Source organism: Mustelus asterias, chromosome 30, assembly GCF_964213995.1.
Source record: "Mustelus asterias chromosome 30, sMusAst1.hap1.1, whole genome shotgun sequence".
Lineage (NCBI taxonomy): Eukaryota > Metazoa > Chordata > Chondrichthyes > Carcharhiniformes > Triakidae > Mustelus > Mustelus asterias.
In genome coordinates, this window is record NC_135830.1 from 12,573,283 (window position 1) to 12,592,457 (window position 19,175).

General features: G+C 44.2%; 3 non-coding genes across 3 annotated transcripts; all 3 read left to right on the forward strand.

The window, feature by feature from the left end:
* Positions 1–4,125: 4,125 nt before the first annotated feature.
* Positions 4,126–4,198, forward strand: trnar-acg (transfer RNA arginine (anticodon ACG)). The gene has a single exon. It is a non-coding gene; the product is annotated as a tRNA-Arg (tRNA).
* Positions 4,199–14,839: 10,641 nt separating this feature from the next.
* On the forward strand, positions 14,840–14,913 carry trnan-guu (transfer RNA asparagine (anticodon GUU)). Its single transcript has one exon. It is a non-coding gene; the product is annotated as a tRNA-Asn (tRNA).
* A 3,938-nt stretch (positions 14,914–18,851) lies between these two features.
* Positions 18,852–18,923, forward strand: trnaq-uug (transfer RNA glutamine (anticodon UUG)). The gene has a single exon. It is a non-coding gene; the product is annotated as a tRNA-Gln (tRNA).
* The last annotated feature ends 252 nt before the right edge of the window (positions 18,924–19,175 follow it).

Sequence of the window (19,175 nt, forward strand, 5' to 3'; positions counted from 1 at the left end):
AGAGCCCACTCGGACACCCACATGTGACATCTGGACGGGAAACGTTAGTTCTGATCCTCGCTCCACAGATAGTGCCAGAAATACTGGCATAACCCAGTATTTTCTGTTTCTATTTCATATTTCGAAAGTCCGCAGTGTGCTGCATTATATAAGACTGTAGGTTTTGGGCTGACAAGTGGCAAGTAACATTCGCGCCACACAAATGCCAGACAATGTCCATCACCTTAAGAGAAAATCTAACCACCGCCTCTTGACTGTCAATAGTTTTTCCACCACTGAATCCCCCGCTGTTAACGTCCTTACGGTCAGCATTGACCAGAAACTCAATTGGACTCGCCACATAAACACAATGGCTACAAGAGCAGGTCAGAGGCCAGGAATACTGCGGCGAATACCTCACCTCCTGACTCCCCAGAGTCTGTCCACCATCTACAAGGCACAAGTCAGGAGCGTGATGGAATATTCCCACCTCGCCTGGATGGGTGCAGCTCCAAAAACACTCAAGAAGATTGACATTATCCAGGACAAAGCAGCCCGCTTGATTGGCACCACATCTACAAGCATTCAATACCACCGCAGCCGATGCTCAGTAGCAGCGATGTGTATCTAAAAGATACACAGCAGCAATTCACCAAAGATCCTTAGACAGCACCTTCGAAACCCACGTCCACTTCCATACAGAAGGAAAAGGGTAGTAGACACATGGGAACATCACCACCTGCAAGTTCTCCTCCAAGTCACTCACCATCCTGACTTGGAATTATATTGCCATTCCTTAGCATGGCCTTATTCTGTGGTGTACTCATTTTCTGATTTAGTGCGTACCTCACCCTGAGGCCGTGAACCGCAAAGTATTTTCTCATTTCTCATTTCTGTCATCTCTCCCTCAATGTCAACAAAACGGAGATTGTCATTGACTTCAGAAAGCGTAGAGTAGAACATGCCCCTGCCTCCATCAAAGGGGACGAAGTGGAATGGGTCAAGAGGTTCAGGTTTTTAGGTCTCCAGATCACCAACAACCTGTCCTGGCCTCCCATGCCGACACTATGGTGAAGAAAGCCCATCAACGCCTCTACTTTCTCAGAAGACTTAGGAAATTTGGCATGTCAGCTCCGACTGTCACCAAGTTTTACAGGTGCACCATAGAAAACACTCTTTCTAGTTGTATCACAGCTTGGTATGGCTCCTGCTGTGCCCAAGACCGCAATAAACTACAAAGGGTCGTGAATGTAGCCCAATCCATCACTCAAACCAGCCTCCCATCCATTGATACTGTCGAGGCTTCCTGCTGCCTCGGCAAAGCAGCCAGCAGAGTTAAGGACCGCACGCACCCCGGACATTCTCTCTCCCACCTTCTTCCTTCGAGAGAAAGATACAGAAGTCTGAGGTCACGTACTAGCCGACTCAAGAACAGCTTGTTCCCTGCTGCCATCATAATTTTGAATGGACATTATCTTGCATTAAGTTGATCTTTCTCTACACCATGACAATGACTGTAATACCACATTCTGCACTCTCCCGTTTCCTTCTCTATGAACGGTACGCTTTGCCTGTATAGCGCGCAAGAAAAAATGCTTTTCACTGTATACTAATACATGTGACAATAATAAATAAAACCAAATCAAATCATTTCATTTCTCCTGACGTCCAGACTATTCCTGTTGCTACATTTCCTCCCTCCTGAGTTTCAGTCGTTTCAAATTCCCACATTTTTCACCTTTTCCTGTTGTAATGAAAGGCCATGGACGTAAAAGATGAGCTTTGTTTCCCTGTCCACAAATTCTGCCTGAATTCCTAAGTTTCTGCAGCATCTTCCGCCTTCGCTGCAGTTATCTGATCGGTTTTGAATGGCCCAGAGAGCATCTTTTCTTTCAATCAGTGGCTGCTTATAGGCTCCTTGGTGTAGGGGTATGAATCGCATTTTGGTATGCCTTAACCACCGAGATCCCGAGTTGAAATCCGAGACTAACCCTACTGTTTCTTCTTATCCCTGTTACATCAAAACATCGAAACCAGGAGTAGGTCATTGGAACATCATCTCCCATTCATTGTTGTCATGCCTGATAATCAAATTCAATACCCTGATCCGCCATTTAGCACCAAGAGTATATTAAACTTCTCTTGAAATCATAGTGTTCGGCCTCAACTACTTTCTGTGGGAGAGAACTCTGCAGATTCACCACTCTCTGGCTGAAGGAAGTCTCATCATCTCAGCCGTTATCCTCAAACTATTATCCCGAGTTCTGGACTCCCCACTAAAGAGAACATTCTTTCTGAATCTACCCTGTTTCATCCGGTCAGAATGTTATAAGGTTCCATTAGAATCATAGATTCCCTGCAGTACAGAACGAGGCCAATTCGGCCCATCAAGTCTGTACTGACCGCAACCCCATCCAGGCCCCACTCCTGTAACTACGTGCATTCACCCTGCTAATACCCCTGACACTAGGGCCAATTTAACACGGTCAATCAACATTAGCCGCACATCTTTGGACAATGGGAGGAAACCGGAACACCCGGAGGAAACCCATGCAGATACGGGGAAAATGTGCAAACTCAACACAGACAGCGACCCGATGCCAGATTTGAACCTCGGACCCTGGCGTTTTGAGGCGGCAGTGCTAACCAATGTACCACCCAAAACATATCTGCCCAGAAATAGCCAGGATTAGTTGGCAAGAAATGCATTTGCCAATGTTGGACACCTAAGTGTTAAAATAAGCCGCATCCCAGAAGTGACTCGAACACATGCTCCCTGGTTTAGGAAGCCAGTGCCTTACGCGTTAGGTTACTGGGACTATCGGTGAGCTACTGCTGCAACTTTAAAAAGCTGTATATCTCCATCCACATAGACAGTGACTAACCCCAGAATCGAAACCAGGTCCCTGGTATTGTGAGCCAGCAGAACTAGCCACTGTGCCGCCCTCTCCCACGAAGATTTGATCAGATTTCATGAGCTGCAGATTTTGTTTTTTTCTTTGCATTGCAGACTTTGGGATTGGTCCACATGGGGTTTCGTTTGAGAACCTGAGCACAAACTGTGAGGAAACTATCAGCACAACACACTCGCTCGAAAATAAATATATGATCAACAGGGTTGGCTATGTAACTTGACGTTCATTTTATCTCCATTCACCTCTTCAGCTGGCCCCATGATTATGGGTTCAGGGAGCTGCCTGGATGTTTCTTTTTGTTCATGTGGGTGTCGCTGGCTAGATCAGCATGCACTGCCCATCAGTATTTAGCCTTGAGAAAGTTGTGGTGAGCTGCCTTCTTGAAACGTTGTAATCCATTTGTACAGGAACACTTACAGTGCTGTTAGGGAGGGAAGTCCACGAATTTGTCCCAATGACAGTGAAGGAACGGCGATATATTTCCAAATCAGAATGCTGAGGGAATTGAGGGTGGTGTTGGCTGTGTGGCGTTGGAGGGGGGAGGGGGGAGAGGGGGCGGGGGGGGGGGGGGGGGGGGGTTGGCAGGGGAGCTGCCAGGTGGAAGCGGTCTTGGGTTTGGGAGATGCTGTCTAAAGTGCCTTTGGTGGATTCCTGCACCATGCAGACAAGTGGAGAATATTCTATCGCACTCCTGACTTGTGCCACGTCGATCGTGGACTGTTTTGTGGGAGTCGGGAGGTGAGTTACTCCCACAGGATTCCCATCCTCTGCCCTGCTCTTTTAGCCACTGAATAAACTGATAACATGCGTGCTGAGTCAGAATAGGTGTGTCTTCTTTCCTGCTCAGTTTGTCGTGAATTTTCCGCACTTTTGTCTTTTCCTGAATGTATTTTGAGGCTCAAGTAAGGGCCAATGCCATATGATTGTAAGATACTACATTCAGGTAATATTCAATCGTGGATTCACTAGCGGGAGGGGTACGGTTTCGAGTCATGTTGTTGACGCTGGATTGATAAAGCAGAGAAGCAGGCTGAAGCTTTGGGAACCAGGGTTCGAATTCCAACACAGCAGATTAACTCAATTCAAGGCAAAGTAGAATTACTGTAAGTGAGTAGAGAAAATTTTAATTATGTAATATTTCCTCACAAAAACGAATATGTTTTGACCATGTTTCTGCCGATTTTGAAGCCTCGGACCGATATATAAACATTGCTGCACGCTGCTTTGCCATGGGCCAGTGGCGCAATGGATAACGCGTATGACTACGGATCAGAAGATTCCAGGTTCGACTCCTGGCTGGCTCTGTGTGATAATTTAACAGTAGTTCACAAACAGTAGTTCGTGTGGGTGAAAAATGTGTGTTGACAAATTTTGGACCAATTCAGAGAAATGTTGACCAAATGCAGTCAGCTTCTATGATGAAATTTATCTTAGCTAATGATTGTTCAAAAAAGTGTTGACTATTTTAAGAAAAAAAATACTGATAAACTTCAATTAAGTTTTTTTAAAAAAAATAGTTTATTTAAATGACGAATTCTCGTTAAAGTATTCGGGGAAAATATGTTAGCAAGTTTAAGCTACTCTTTAAAAAGTTGGAAATTTCTCGAAAAATATGAGGAAACATTACATTTTTCAAAATGGTGAAAACATTTTCTAAAAAGTTGATGAACTCTGATTAAACATGTTTAATTTTAAGAAGCAAAATACACAGAAATGTTTTTTAAAAGTTGACAAATTTCAGTTAAATCAGATGGAGGAATTTCTTTGGAGTAAGTTTAGTTTTGAAAAGTTCAAATTAGCCAGAAGTTTCTGGTTTGTGATGCTGGGATTGTTGTCCATTGGAGCGAAGGAGATTGAGGAGCGATTTAATCGAGGTGGACTAGATTAGGGCAAGATTAGAGGGGGAGGGGCAAATTTTAAGATATTGGGCAAGGCGGGGGCGAAGAAGATTTGGAAGCAACATTTTTTCCACAGCGAGTGCTCAGGACCTGGAACTCATTGCCTCCGAGAGTGTTGGATGCGGTCAATTTAGGTAATAGAAATTCTGAGGTGGACATGGACTTCCTGAGAAAGAAGATGGGTCTCCAGGAACATTCTTTAGGCAGGTAGATGGATCTCCTCGGTGACATTGAATCTGAAGATCAACCTGTGGAAGCACACCCCTTCCCCGGCCACCGCCCCCACCCACTGTTGAGAACAGTACAGCACAGGAAACAGGCCCTTCGGCCCTCCAAAATGTTTGACAAGAACCCCGCTGATATTAAATGCAAGGGCATCAAAATCAAAAAGGGTATTTTGGAACATTCGTTCTTCGTTGTAGATATTTTCAATTTCATATAACGTGAAAAAGGATATGCAAAATATTCAGACTGTTGAATGGGAACTCCCGACATTGTTACAAGGACAACATTAACCATTTACCTCATTGCCACCACCTCAGAAGCTGTCTTGGCTCAAGGGCCAACATTGCGGTGAATCCTCGTTTCGGTCCCGCTGTGGGGAAAACAACTTCATTGATTCACTGGCCCTGCTCTGACGTAATAAACTGGAGAACAAAGGGTCTGTGAGCTGATTGGATGAATTGGAGAATCAGGGACATGATTGGACGTCACCAGTTGATTCGTTTGGGAATTAACCAATCGCTGGAGAGACCGGAAATACATGTAAATATCTTCACCCAAACAATTACAGATTGAACCCATTCTGTTTAATTCCGCAATAAACTCGCTGCAAACATGTTGGGTATCATTTTGTATTCGTTTCTCACTGTTTCAGCTCTTTTGCCTGGTAAGTCTACAAGGGACATAAACTTCTTCTTGCAAGCGATGTCGACAGTAATTTAGGTCCGCTTTGCTGTAGATGATAATGTGATCCGTGTTCTGATGTTATGAGTTACAATAGAATGATAATAACACCTTAACTTTCAATATTTCTAAATTTCTGCCGGTGTCACTACTGGAGACTCAATATCAAAGGAGCCGGTTACAGCGATGAAGTTTGAATGGGACTCAAAGAACAAAGAACAAAGAAAGTTACAGGCTCTTAGGCCCTCCAAGCCTGCACCGATCATGTTGCCCGACTGAACTAAAACCCGCTATCCTTCCGGGGACCATATCCCTCTATTCCCATCTTACTCATATATTTGTCCGGACGCACCTTAAATGTCACTATCGTATCTGTTTCCACTACCTCCCCCGGCAGCGTGTTCCAGGCACCCATCACACTCGGTGTAAAACACTTACCTCATTAATCTCCTTTAAACCTTGCCCCTCGCACCTTAAACCTATGCCCCTTAGTAATTGACTCTTCCACCCTGGGAAAAACCTTCTGACTATCCACTCTAGCCATGCCCCTCAGAATCTTGTAGACTTGTATCAGGTCGTCCCTCAACCTCCGTCGTTCAAGTGACAACAAACCAAGTTTCTCCAACCTCTCTTCTTAGCTAATGGGCGGCATGGTAGCACAGTGGTTAGCAGTGCTTCTTCACAGCTCCAGGGACCTGGGTTTGATTCCCGGCTTTGGTCACGGTCTGTGGCGTAAGCACATTCTCCTCGTGTCAGCGTGGGTTTCCTCCAGGTGCTCGGATTTCCTCCCACAGTCCAAAAATGTGCGGGTTAGGTTTATTAGTCATGCTAAAATTGCCCCTTAGAGTTCTGAGATGCGTAGGTTTGAGGGATTAACGTGTACATGTGGGGGTAGGGTCTGGGTGGGATTGTGGTCAGTGCAGACTCGATGGGCCGAATGGCCTCCTTCTGTACTGCAGGGTTTCTATGATTCTGATGCTCTCCATGCCAGGCAACATCCTGGTAAATCTTTTCTGCACCCTCTCCAAAGCCTCAACATCGTTCTGGTAGTGTGGCGACCAAAATTGAAAATTATATTCCAAGTACGGCCTAACTAACGTGCTATAAAGCTGCAATATGACTCGCCATTTTTTAAACTCAATGCCCCGGTGACCAATAGGTTAACTGCATAGCAGCTGGTGCATATTACATTCAATTGTATCGCCAGGACCGGGAGAAGGTTCCCAGCAAAAAGAACGGAGAAAGCCCCCATCTTCTTGATCTATATCTCTTATTATGGAGATATTTCCAGTGCAAAGGGCGTGGGAACACTATTTTCTGCATATATCGAGAGGTCGAAAAGCGAGGGGAACTTCAGCATGTGTGAGCTGTGGCTGTCGGACAGCGCGGTGTATTACTGTGGACTGAGAGACGCAATGACAGAAACCAGAGGGAGCCTGGTATGAAAAAAAAAACATTGCCCCAGAGTGACAAGATGAACGGACCAGAGAATGGTAATAATATTGGGCTATAAATAGAGCATGATTCACTCTGTGGTGCTTCTATACATTTTCGGTATTGCTGATACTCACAACAGGAGAGGCGATGGCCGAGGGGGAATTATCCTGAGACTATTAATCCAGAAACTCAGTGAATGTTGCGCGGACCCGATTCAATGAAAACAATATCGACAACTAAGAATCTACTGACGACCATGAAGCCATTGTCGATTGTCGGAAAAACCCACTTTGTTCACTCATGTACTTTGGGGAATGAAATCTGCCGTCCTTACCTGGTCTGGCCTACACGTGACTCCAAAGCCAAAACAATGTGGTTGATCTCAACTACCGATGGACAACTAGTGGTATCCATGTCCCACACACAGAAAAAATTCACTGGAATCACTGTTAAAACTGTCCTGATAATAAGGCTAATGGACGTATTGAGAAAAAAAAAACCAGGACAGAACTATTTAGCCTCCATTAGCTTCCGGGTCACAGTAAGAAAATAAGGGTTTTTTGTGGAATGTCAATTATTGAGCATGTTCAAAAAAATCAACAGCTTTTGGAAGCCGAATGGCATTAAGCGCTATGCAGATAGCGCGGGAAAGTGGCGTTCAGGCTGGTCAGCCCTGATCTAACTGAATGACGAAGCAGAATCGAAGGACAGAATGGCCTACTGCTGTTCCCATGTTCCTGTACCCCATTTTTCTACATTCTTCCCCAAGTCAATCGCTAAATGTGTAAGTTCTCTCTGTAAGGATGATTATGTTAATCCAGCTCACGGTGCGTCTGGTTACTGTCTGTTATCTCACCACCTGGGTGTCACACAGCACCACTGGAGACAGAAGGGAGGGAGCTGAGAACATACGAAAAAGGAAGCTGATTATTGAAGGCTGGGATTAGACCGGATAAAATCAAACACGCAGCTCCCCTTTTACAGAGCGACAGCGGCAATGCAGCTGCTGTGGGGATCATTCCTGACAGGTAATTACGTGCAAAAAACATTGCACTGTTTCACACGTTTCCCAAGCTTGGTTCCAGACCACAAATTAATCATACGCCCTTCTGACCATTTTCTGTGTTGTTATTTCCATATTTGAGACATGGAGATTCTGTCACCCAGCCGCTCACATCAGATGTTAAGAGAGAAGGCGAGATCGTGTTTTTAACGTGTAGCAATGAAACCAAGCACGCTGAATGTCTTCTTCACCACTCTGTCCACCTGTGACTCCACTTTCAAGGAGCAGAGAGCGACTATAGGCTGTACTGGTACCGACAACATCCAGACACACAGCCCGTGTTTATAGTGCGGAAAGATACTGATAGTTATGAAAATAAAGCATATGTTTTTAAAAGTCGCTTCTATGTAGCTAATGTCGCTCTGTAGGAGGTAGCTAAAAATGGATACAAAATTGGCTTGATGACAGAAGCCACAGGGCGGTTGTAGAGGGTTGTTTTTTAAACTGGAGGCCTGTGACCAGCGTTGTGCCTCAGGGATCAGTGCTGGGTCCACTGTTATTTGTCATTTATATTAATTATTTAGGTGAGAAAAAAGGAGGCATGTTTAGGAAGTTTGCAGATGACACGAAGATTGGTGGCACAGTGGACAGTGAAGAAGGTTATCTCGGATTGCAACGGGATCTTGATAAATTGGGCCAGTGGGCTCACGAATGGCAGATGGAGTTTACTTTAGATAAATGCGAGGTTATGCATTTTGGTAGATTGAACCAGGGCAGGACTTACTCAGTTAATGGTAGGTCATTGAGAAGAGTTACAGAGCAAAGGGATCTAGAGGTACAGGTTCATAGCTCCTTGAAAGTGGAGCCACAGGTGGACAGAGTGGTGAAGAAGACATTCAGCGTGCGTGGTTTCATTGCTCAGAACATTGAATACAGGGGTTGGAACGTCTTGTTGAAGTTGTACAAGACATTGGTAAGGCTACACTTGGAATACTGTGTACAGTTCTGTTCACCCTATTATAGAAATATATTATTAAACTAGAAAGAGTGCAGGAAAGATTTACTAGGATGCTACCGAGACTTGATGGTTTGAGCTATAAGGAGAGGCTGGATAGACTGGGACATTTTTCTCTGGAACGTAGAAGGCTGAGGGGTGATCTTATAGAGGTCTATAAAATAATGAGGGGCATGGTTCATCGAGATAGTCAATATTTTTTCCCAAAGGTAGGGGAGTCTAAAACTAGAGGGCACAGGGATTCAAGGAATATATGAAGTCAACAATATAAAGTACAATCTGATATGGGAAAGGTTTATCCTGAAACATCTACTCGATTGAACTGCGATTGTAGAGCATCAGGCCACTGGTTCATTTAAATAAGTTTAAATTTGGGGCACAGGTCAGGGCACAGTTGGTTATGCAGAGAGTGGTCATCATTTACAATGCAATTTGATCAATGTAACAGAGTCCAAAACAAACATAGTGGTCTCCTAACAAGTAAGGCAAATTATAAGGATGTTTGCAGATTTCTGAATTGGTGACTTATGATGAGAATAATGAAAGTACCCATTCCCCAGTGCCTTGCGACTTCTTGATTGATTAGCTGCAGTGGTCATGAATACGTGATGCTCTGTTGGTGCTGAGTGGTAAATGGCTTTCTTTCTGGAGATTCAATGTATTCATTATATGTTCAAAATATGTTTCTGCCAAATCTTTCCTGATTTGTATTATTGTTACTGTGATGCAACCTGTAGATTTTAGGACTCCTGTGAAATTGAATGCGAGTTGTTTTCTACATAGATAGCTTTGAAATTTGCTGTTGAGTGCAATGACCTCGGCCTCAAATGCTTTCCCCAAAATCAGAAATGCTGAATTTTATGACGCAATGTCAGGAAAGAAACGTTCCCACTTTGACACCGTGCACATATTAGCATCTGCTGCAGTTTACAACAGAATTTAGTTGGTTTAATAGGTGCAGACTAACATAGTTAATCACCATCTGAAACATGTCTAATAGTGGTGCGTGCTCAAAAATACACAATGCCCTGTATGAACGCAAAGAAACATTAAACTAAATAAAAATACTATCTGTTTCGCGTCGTAAATAAAAGGACTTCATTGTGTCCCTATACCATCACCCCCGCCCCCCCCCACGCCCCCTCCACTGACTATAACAGTACACATAAGGATTAGAATGGCTAGTTTCCAAGGTGCAGGTTAGTGTCACGTTACTTTCCTCCTTAACAGATATTTCAGGACCCAGTTGTTCCACTTTGTCTTGGTGGCTCCATTCTAGCAGAAATAATAACAATAATGAGAATCAGAGTCAGCCTCATGTTGAGCGATACAATTATCATCTCCACCATCACTGTTGCTTTAGCAACAATAACATCTGGGTTGCAGCAGTCAGGAGGAGCATGTAGTTTTACTGGGAAGGAAAAAAACTTTCTGAGGACTGAAATAATGATGAGGATCTGAGCGAGACAGTTTTCCATGATCCTCCTCAGTCTGTAACTCAGCAGTGAGAGGAATCCTCCGTCAGAGACAGAAACACAGATCCCCGTCCCATTGCACTGCTCATCCAACCTCAATGAGAGGAATGGCGCAACTTCAGCAATCTGTCCAATCACACAATCGGGTCAGAGTGAGAGCAGCAAACGGAAGCTGTGGGCGGGGTACCGCAGATTCAATATTGAGTGAAGCGTGCGGTGACTCTCAGCGGCACTCGGAACTGTTGGGCGGAAATAGAACCAGTTGAAACTACAGAAGTCTCTTATCATCCTGCGCCTACTCACTTTTCAGGGTGTCTAACAATAAATAAAGCGACTGCGACATGAAGCAAGGAGAACCATAGAATCTTTGAAAGGCAAATTGGTCATCCGGCGTATCTATGTTTCCTTGGAGGAGTTCTCCAAATCATCCAATTCTCCCCGCAGCTCCGTGAAATCTCTGCTTAACTAACTTTGCTCTCAAGAGTACAAGCCCGGTCTCTATAACCTCACCACAAAACTGAATTTCCTCATCCCTGGAAAGGCGGAGGATTGAGCGGAGATTTTGGAAAATATTGTCAGTTGGCAGATGGGGAAAATGGAGCAGGAAGCAAACCAGAAAACACTGCCCCAGCTTTGCGAATCTTTAGAAACTGTTTGGGAACTGGAATCAGAGGAGATTGAAGGGTTGACTGACTGAGCAGAGACAATCAAGGCAACCTTCCATTCTTTAAGAGGCTGGAACGTTGACTCTGATGTTTTCAGTAAAATTAACTGATCAGAGACATTGAAAGGATTCTCGTTACTGCACATCAGCAATTCAAACCGAATATCAATTTCGGAACAGTCAGAATATTTGGTTTCAGACAAGACACCGAAAGGCTTGAATGGAGACGGCGCCGGTTGTTGGAGAGCCGGTTCCCGATGACATGGATGTGTCTGCAATGGGGGGTCTCTGACTATTGGACTTAACTTGTATCTGCAGCTAACCCATTAGAAATCCGTTCAATTATTCCATTCTCACCAACCCATAAATTATTCTCTCTTACTCAGTTACACAGTTAATGAGACAGGGAAAAGCTGCAATATTTCAGTCTCCCCCACTCTCCAAACACCCCTGCCGGCAAAAAGCACTGGCGATTTAGCTGCATAAGTTTTCTAAGAAATGGTGAAGACCAATGTTTGTCAATATTTTGATTGATCCCCTTTTCAGTTCACAATTAACCATAAACTGGAATTCGGAAACTTCAGAGCAGTGAGTTTTGATAACGTTTCTGCCCCGTTTATTGCCTGGGACCTGCGCAAATATGTGCAAAGATGTGCGGGTTAGGTTGATTGGCCAGGTTAAAAATTGTCCCTTAGAGTCCTGGGATGCGTAGGTTAGAGGGGGGATTAGCGGGTAAAATATGTGGGGGTAGGGCCTGGGTGGGATTGTGGTCGGTGCAGACTCGATGGGCCGAATGGCCTCCTTCTGCACTGTAGGGTTTCTATGTTTCTATGTTTCTATGAATAGAATGTGATAACACCTTCAATACAGAAAATCCGCTGAGGACAAAAGCGGCTGGTCTCGAAGGTCAAACCGTGCAGTCTGATTTAACTTCACAACCTGATTTGTGGAAGTACAATTCGGCTCAATACCCTTTTTTGATGCGGCAGAGAAATTCATCTCACATTAGAATCATAAAATGACATTTGCGCCTTTTTTCTCTTTTGCCATGTCTCGGGCGGCACGGTGGTACAGTGGTCAGCACTGCTATCTCACAGCGCTAAAGACCCAGGTTCAATTCCCAGCTTTAGTTATTGTCTGTGTGGCGCTTGTACGTTCGCCCCGTGTCTGCGTGGGTTTCTTCTCACAGCCTGAAAGACGTGCTGGTTCTGTGCATTGACCCCAACAGGCGCCGGAGGCTCGCGACTAAGGAATTTCACAGTGTCTTCATTGCAGTGTAAGCCTTACTTGTAGCTAATAAATAAACTTTACTTTAACTGAGCATTTTGCAGAATATTATTTAACACTTGGAAATGCAACTGCAGTTAGGCTGAGAGATAATGTTTTCTGTCAATATTTAATAACAAACGGAAATTAGGTAACTTTTCCTCACACTGAGAGATGAGGAAATTTGAACACTGTTATTGTCCTATTTCACACAGGGAACCATTAACGTGTTAGGTGAATTTATTAAACACCACACTTCAGAAACAGAGAATACATGACTCTGAAGTACAGTCAGACAGCGCGGTTCGAATTCCAGTCAGTTGTCGAGCATCGTTTTTGTAGTGTAGTGATTATCACATTCATCTGAAACATGAAAGGTTCCCAGTTCCAAAACGGGTGGAAACATTTATACTTATTTTTAACCTGAGTGAGAGGAAATTGCTGAATACAGTATCTTACACAGAGTTGCATTTTCCCTTCCCCATTTCTGTACACACTCAAACCCGACAGAATATCTCGAACTGGTTACCGTTTCCACCTCTGACAGTTCAGAAAGTTTCTCTCAAACTTGCACATTCGGGCTTTTTCATTTGTTCATTCCTGAAACATTGCCGTCGCTGGCCATCATTCACTGCCCAACCCGAGTTGAGATGCAACCATATTGCTGTGGCTCTGTAGTCACATGCAGGCTAGGCCAGGTCAGAAGGGCAGATTTCCTTCCAAAAATACATTGGTGAATCATATGGGTTCCTTCAACAATCGAAAATGCTTTCATGGTCATCAATGGTTCTCAATTCCAGATTTTTCGTATTGTATTCAAATCCCACCAGCTGTCCTGGCTGGTCCCCATAATAAAAGGGGCGGCACGGTAGCACAGTGGTTAGCACTGCTGCTTCACAGCTCCAGGGTCCCGGGTTCGATTCCCGGCTCGGGTCACTGTCTGTGTGGAGTTTGCACATTCTCCTCGTGTCTGCGTGGGTTTCCTCCGGGTGCTCCGGTTTCCTCCCACAGTCCAAAGATGTGCGGGTTAGGTTGATTGGCCAGGTTAAAAAAATTGCCCCTTAGAGTCCTGGGATGCGTAGGTTAGAGGAATTAGCGGGTAAAATATGTGGGGGTAGGGCCTGGGTGGGATTGTGGTCGGTGCAGACTCGATGGGCCGAATGGCCTCCTTCTGCACTGTAGGGTTTCTATGCTTCTATGATTAGCTGGTCGAGCGATAACTCGCCCGACCTAAAGCATCTGCGCGTCAGGTGAGGCTCGAATTTAAAACCTGGGCATAGCCCGCAGGACGCACTGCTGTATAAACACCATGCGCTAACCGATTGCGCCACTGGGGCACTGCGCCCTACGCATTTGTGTCAGAATATTAAAGGCTACCACAGCGTCACCTCCATTAATAACAGTCATTTGACGCCACATTTCAGAGAGGGGAACAAACCCATCAAAGATTCTCTCTTCCACAATGAGTAAGACAGGGACAGGCAGCAGGATCTTACCCCGCACTCTCCAATCGCCCACAGACAGCAGAAAGTGGTAAGTGGCAACTGCAGCTTCAATCAGGGATTTACTGCCCATGCCAGGGACACAGAATACTCTAACCCAGGTAAAACGTCACAATATACCGATCAGAGACTCATCAAATCGCAGATAGATTATCGCCCACTCACTGAGCATTCGAGTAGCATTTACATAATACCCGAGCGAGTCACAAACAACATTTACAGCAACTTTCCAAAACTTTTCAGTGATAAATTCCTTCATTTGGCTGAAAATCTGACTGTTGTGAATCTGAAAATGGGCACCCTGGGATTTGTGTTACCCAGAGACCTGTCTCCCACTGTTCGTCCGTCAGGTTGTGTTTGTGTTGTACATTGAAGCGCCTGTCATTTCAAAATGAGGAGAGAACAAAGAAAATATTAAATTGTGGAACAAATCCTGAGGGAAACGGATCATAATATTGGAAGGAGATGCAGTTGTGAATGGTGTTATTGATGATTGTATCGAAAGTATTGGATCCTTGGGCTTCTGGTGGTCAGTTCCCTTCCCTCCCGTTGAATTCCTCCCTCTGACAAGAGACATGGATTCATTTTAGCTGCACGTTCATAGGAGAAAGGGTATAACCGCTACACCACAGCAATATTACGGATTCGAAATGCACAAAGAGACTTGTGTAGACTTGTAAATGGTGCGGTGATGCTGTAGTTCTGGAACAGGTTTCGCAGAAATAGAATTGTGATCATTGACACCGTGGATTAGAATATCGTTAACAGCTGCTGTATCAGTCTCTGTGGTGCAATTGGTCAGCGCGTTCGGCTGTTAACCGAAAGGTTGGTGGGTCCAGACCACCCAGGGACGGAGCTTGTACTGTTTCCTTACCATGATCCTTCAAAAGCAAACAGTTGCGGGTTGGCAATGGGTCCGTGGGCGTCAGTAAAAATAGCTCTCAAGTTTTACCGGCTGTACTGTCATCTGGTGTCAGTTTGAGCGTTGACGCTGCCGGAGAAATGGAGAGCTGGATTTCACCCAGAAAAGCAGCAAAGTTTAAAAACAGTGCCGCCTAACTTGGGGTTGGAACCCATTTCCATTAACAGTGATAAGTTAATGTTGTTCAGCAGAATTACCACAAGACGGTTTATCACAGGTTGATACTAACACTGCAGTAAAATTAAATGCATTAGAAAAGGACGGCATGGTGGCACAGTGGTTAGCAATGATGCCCCAAAGCGCCATTGGCTCAGGTTAAATTCCTCAGGTCACTGCCTGTGCGGAGTTTGCACCTTGTCTGCGGGGGTTTCCTCCGTGTGCTCCGGTTTCCTTTCCAAAGATGTGCGATTTCGGTTGCTTGGCCATGCTAAATTGACCCTCGTGTCAGCGGGATTATCAGGGTAAATATGTGGGTTTCCGGGAATAGGACGTGGGTGGGATTTTTGTCAGTGCGGACCCGATGTGCCGAACGGTCTCCTTCTGTACTGTAGGGATTCTACAAGAATGTTTCATTGTTCATTTTGACTGTAGGAACCAAAAGAGGCGATGCAAGTACAAATTGCTGTGGGTAATTGACGAGCTTGTGGAATGGGGCGGATTTTTCTCTCTGCTGTTGAAACTGGCAGCAATATCACTCATGCTTTCGATCAAGAAGTAATTGCAACTCCACTTGCATCATGTCCTGCAAGAAAACAATAAATCTTCATTTTCTGACCGGGAATCGAACTCGGGCCGCAGTGGTGAAAACAACAAATCCTAACCATTGACCACCAGGGAAACTGCCTGCAATGGTTTTAATCTCGCCTATCTATGGTAATTTGGCGCATTTTTTTCAATTTCAGCGGGGTTTTTTTGTATTCCAGGGACAAGTCCGTCTGACAAGAGCCTCTTGATATAAACAAACTTCCTGCGGATGCTGGAATCTGAAACAAGATCAAAAAATGCCAGAAAATCTCAACAGGTCTGAAAGCCTCTGTGAAGAGAGAATAGAGCTAACGTTCAAAGTCAGGATGACCTTCGTCAGAGCTGAAGACAAAGAAACTTGGACGAGATTTATACTGTAATGGTGAGGGATATGGGTGAGGGGTGGGTGGCAAAGGTGTCACATATCAATCAAGAAAAACAAAAAGGCAAATTAAATGGTGGTGATCATGGCTGAGAAGGGTGCTGCAGACTGCGCATTTAGAGATCAGAATGTGCAAATGGCAGAACAAAGGAAATGTAAGAGTTGGCCCGAGTGGGGTGGAGGGAGACGGGGCAACAAGGTGGAAAGTGAGATTTTAAATAAACAGTGCAAAACATGGAAATCAAAAAAATAAATATAGATATAAAAGAAAAAATATTAATTAATAAAAATAAATTGCATAAAATTAAATAAAACAAAATTAATGGAAATGGGGTGAAGATGGAGGAAAGGAGATGCTCTGAAGTTGTTGAACTCAGTGTTAAGTCTGGAATGCAGTAAGATCCGAATCGTGACATCGGGGGATGTTCCTCCCGTTTGCATTGGAATGCCTCTTGATATCATTGTTTATTGCCCCTTCCGTCACCTTACTGATGATCAAGAGTAGACTGGTGGTAATGTGGGGCGTTGGATTTGACCTGATTTTTGTAAAGCGGGCAATCTTGGGCAAGTTGTAGCATTGGTGGGTGATGCCAGTGTTGTAGTTTAGGAACAGCTTAGCTGAAGCTGCGGCAAATTCTGAAGCGCAATCCTTCAGCAACATTGCCAGAATATTTTTCAGGGCCGTAGCATTTGCTCTTTCCAATGGCTTCAAGTTTTTTTTTTCTTGAAACGGTATGGAACAATGAAGTGTATCTGTTCTGTTCAGTATCTACCCCACTCTGGCACTTTCTCTTTTCTCTCTGTAGATCGGTCTCAGTCCTTCCCTCTCTCAGTCTAACTATCCATTCCCCTTTTTTGTTTTTGTTCCATCTCTTCTCTCCCTGTTTATGTGGAACCAAATTTAACTGAATTGATTCCTGAAATGAGGCTGTAGTTGAGCTCGGAATTGATTTAAAGTGGGGGAGGAGACTCAATGGGACATGTGATCTAATCCAATTCCATTCATTTGGTTCATTGCCAATACCAGCTCTGACAGCAATGACTTCTGCTGGTGTCCTTGATGGGAAATCTAAGACACTAAATTTAGGATATGATTTTTATGAAGGAGGGGGATCACATTCTCCCACTGTTCGATTTTCACTTAAATTACTATAAACGTTATGAACAGCTTTGGTCAAACATGTGATTACTAAAATTTAATGCAGTGGAATGAATCATCATTCATTTTGATTCGAGGAACCAGCAGAGAGAACGTAAAGTGAGCAACTGGATAAAAGCAAATTACTGTGGATGCTGGAGTCTGAAAGCAAATGTGTCACAGAAAACTTTGACAAAGGGTCATCCGGACCGGAACGTCAACTCTTTTCTCTTCTACAGATGCTGCCAGACATAATGTGATTTTCCAGAGTTTTCTCTTTTGGTTAAAGTGAGCAATTGACGGGCTTGCCGGACGAGTTTAGTTGCTCTACCAGTAAATCGGAGCTGCATCAAGTACGTACGTTGGTATGTTCCTGCAGTGTATTGGTTATCACGCTCGCCTTGCATCTAGAAAGTCCACGGTTCGAAGCCAGGCAGAAACATTTCCAGATGGCTTTGTTTCAAAATGGTTCAGATTACAGAGTTATTCTCGTTTATCACGAAACATTAGTTGAACTATTGAGCTTTCTACGGCATTTCAGGCGGAAATAACTCAGTAAAGAATATAAAAGGGAAGGTCTGTGACAGTGAGCGAGACAGGATGGATTAGCTGACACAAGGAATAACGGTCAAGGGCAACATTGGTTGGTCCCGGTTATTTTTAAACTTTGCTGCTTTTCTCAGTGTACTCCAGCTCTCCATTCCTCCCGCAGTGTCACAGCTGAAACTGAGTCTTTCTCCATCCCGCTTTGTAAATTTCACAGTTACTGCTTTCTGAATGAAAACTGCTTGCAATCAGTCGAAGTCAAATAGTTTAGTATTTCATTCATGGAGAGGTTTTCTTGTAATTTAGCCCGAGAATGTTATCCAGAAATGAGTGATATTTCTGTCAATGCAAACGGTTAAATCTGACCCATTACCACCCAGATTTTACCTTGTATCACCATCTCTATAGGCAGCGTTTTGCATCATATCATTGTTTTTCACGATCTGTGTTTGTTCTTGACCTGTTGTACGTGTGACATTTCCAACTCGGAAGCAAAAATGCAAATCTCACTCCACCGATTCTGGCAGAACTGCTTTGGACCAGGAAGTATTGCTGGTTTGTTTATAAAAATAATTAAGTCTTAATATATCGAACGCAGCCTGCGACCCTGAAAGCGCCGAATCCTAACCACGAGACCACCAGGATCCCATCCGACTGATTTTCCGAGAGACTGATTACAGGAATATGCACAGCGCCAATTGTCCACAGTCACACACTCCTTTCTGTCTGTTAAGATTTGAAATTCTTCATATTTTCACATTGGCTTCCAGTGTGATGAAAGCAGAACTCTGATCAGCTGATGTTGTTCAGTAAAGTTACCACAGTAAGGTTGATATCTGTTCGATGCTAACATTGCTCTTTGAATGTGATCAGCTGCAGTAAAATTTAATGCAGTTGAAGGTAGCGTACTCATTTTTACAGGAGCAACCAGCAAGGGCAATGTAATTATGAATTGTTGTGGGTAATTGACGGGATTGTGCAACGGGACTGATATTTCTCCCTGCTGTTCAAATTGGCATAAGTATGGAGCGACGATTTTCAGATGGCTGCCGTGAGTTGGGTTTCGTGGTGCAATGGTGAGCACTCTGGACTTTGAATCCAGCAATCCGAGTTCAAATCTCGGCGGAGCCTTGCTTTAATTTGCAAAGGCAGATGATTGATTTGCTGAAGGGCGCTTCGTTTCAATTTCTCACAAAGCAAGAACAGAGAGGACAATTTGTCAGCCAGTTCAACTGCTATTACAATGCACATTGCTGAGCCTCAGGCGCCAGATCCCTGCAACGTTAGTGTTTTTCATCTTTTCGCTGTTCTTTAACTCCTCTGTTGAAAAAAAGAAGCAGTTGGTGTCACACAATAACAATTCGACTGGAGTCTGGCAATTAT